The sequence below is a fragment of the Austrofundulus limnaeus genome, unplaced genomic scaffold (genome assembly GCF_001266775.1).
Source record: "Austrofundulus limnaeus strain Quisiro unplaced genomic scaffold, Austrofundulus_limnaeus-1.0 Scaffold164, whole genome shotgun sequence".
NCBI lineage: Eukaryota > Metazoa > Chordata > Actinopteri > Cyprinodontiformes > Rivulidae > Austrofundulus > Austrofundulus limnaeus.
The window spans coordinates 146,325-149,065 of NW_013952566.1; positions in this window are offsets into that span (position 1 = coordinate 146,325).

The window sequence follows — 2,741 nt, forward strand, 5'->3', positions numbered from 1 at the left end:
TTCCAAGAGACTTCTTCAGTCTGAGAGTTTCAGGCAAAATTCAGGCTTTTGAGTCCTGCCTCCATGTGATGTGAGTATCAGTCACATGGAGGCAGGACTCAAAAGCCTGAATTTTGCCTGAAACTCTCAGACTGAAGAAGTCTCTTGGAGGAGAGACGAAACGTTTCATTAGAGAAGAACTCGTCCAGAGGACCGATACAATTTTTTTTCCTTTTAACCATACTGTATTTGTTTACTTTTTGTTGATATGGTCTATTATGCTCAGTGTTTTTTTTTAATGTTATTCAATTTATATACAGCACTTTGGCCAATGGCAGCTGTTTTAAGTGTACCTTTTGAAAAATTTGATTTGATAATGAGCTTAGAGCAAAAAGCCTTTTCAATGCACATTTGTTTTTACATTGTAAAATCCTTTGTCTAATTTATGTTCATGTTTTTGGAGTTTATAACCTGCAGTTGATGTTTTATTTTTATTAAAGTGGACTCATTTTAATTTTCTTTTCTGTCTTCTACACACTGTGGCAGAGTGGATAACTAGAATCTGAAGCAGCCATTTTTACACTTGCTTTTAAAAAGTGCTAAATATAGAAGCTAAAACAGYRACACAAAYCAGTTTCAGGTTTGCTAAATCACATTGTGGTGCAAAATGATTATATTTGCATATCCACTRCCCAATACTTTGTGCATTCTGATAATCATCTAATATGCATATTGCTGAAGACAACAAACTACAGTTGAAACCAGAAGTGTACATACATTATAGAGAAAGACGCAAACACCTTTTTTTGTGATTGCAGATTTTAATACTGAATATGAGAACATTTCTACATAAACAATGTAAAGAAAAACTCAACGGATTGGGACTAAACAGCWGTATAGCTGTAAGAAAATCACTTATCAGTAAGGCTAATGGGGAAACAATGGCTTCAATTCACCAGRRAGCTTAAAGATTGGACTCTGGAGTAATGGAAAAAGGTTATGTGGTCTGATGAGTCCAGGTTTACTCTGTTCTAAAGTGATGGGGTCATCAGAATAAGAAGATGCTACTGAACAAGCCTGTGGAGGCAGTTGGTCTGGTCTAGGTTCAGCAGTGTTATGTGTCCCAAGAATGATTGCAAGCTGATTGCCTGGCACCAGGTTATGCTTCTTCCCTGGTGGCAATGGTCTTCATGCTCGAATTGTGAAAGCGTGGTTCACGGTGCATGAGACGTAATTTTTACACATAGATTGGCCACCACAGAGTCCAGACCTGAACCTCAGTAAGAATCTTTGGGATGTGCTGGAGAAGATTTTGCGCATCTTTAAAAACTGTGAGACAGAAGAAAACAGTTTTTTCATACATTAAAATCAAGCTTTGTCTCTTTGTATTCTGTCTCCCTCTTGTGCTTGCTCTGTGTTCTCACCTTCATTTCCCCCTCAGTTTTCTGTTTCTATTTGCTTGCTTTCTCCTCGACTTGTCTGCACTCACTAATCATCTAGCTGTTTCCACTTTCCACTCAACACTGCTTAAACTCACACTTTGTAACCAAAACGTTCTTTGGTGACCATAAAAACTTACCAGATAAAAGCTAAGGCATATCAAAAAGTATGAATAACACAACGGAGATATTAAAAAAAAACATTTTTGCATGTGTAGAATGTCTGCTGTTGTACAACAATACCMTGTGAAGTACTTTATCAAACTTGTATATTTTAAGTGGTCACGWGAAAACAAAAGTCAATGAGGAGAAAAAAATAAATAATTAAACAGCAGCATGTACAGATGGCGAAGGAAATTAGCTGGACAACAATGTAGTAAAAATGATAAATGAAGCAGCATTTTCAAAGCAGAAGTTATAAAATATTTATTAATACACATTTACAATATTTACAGTTTTTGGATTCTCAAAAAATTCTCACACATTTTTTCTATGATAAAAAGTGCTAAACCCTTCCAAAGTACAACTGGATATCTGCAATCACAAACTTGAGTTTTGTTTAATGGCGAAACACTAGATGTAGACATTTTAATGTGAACATATTTAAAAAAAAACTCCTAGGGCCGGTTTTGCAGACAAGAGCATGTTTAAACCAGGTGTAGGCCTAATCTAAACCCACTAAATTTGGGCATTTTGGGCTTGCATGGATGTGGCTTAAAGTTAGTCTGAAACAATGGAGTCCTGGAGTAAGAGCCTAAAGGGCTCGACACACGGGAGGCGACGTCGCTCGCTCTCCATTCATTTCCTATGGAGCCTGTGCGGTGAGGCGACAATCGCTTGCCCTCCTCCAGCTAAGCGACCGGCAAAAATAGTGCATGTGAAATTTTGCGCTCGTACACGTAGACGTGCACACGCGAGCTTGCGACGCGACCTATAAAGGGCTCGACACACGGGAGGCGACGTTGCTCGCTCTCCATTCATTTCCTATGGAGCCTGTGCGGTGAGGCGACAATCGCTTGCCCTCCTCCAGCTAAGCGACCGGCAAAAATAGTGCATGTGAAATTTCGTACACGTGCACACGCGAGCTTGCGACGCGACCTATAAAGGGCTCGACACACGGGAGGCGACGTTGCTCGCTCTCCATTCATTTCCTATGGAGCCTGTGCGGTGAGGCGACAATCGCTTGCCCTCCTCCAGCTAAGCGACCGGCAAAAATAATGCATGTGAAATTTCACGCTCGTACACGTAGATATGCACACACGAGCTTGCAACGCGACATATGAAAGTTGAAAAATGTTCGACTTTTGTCGCTTAGCGTACAAC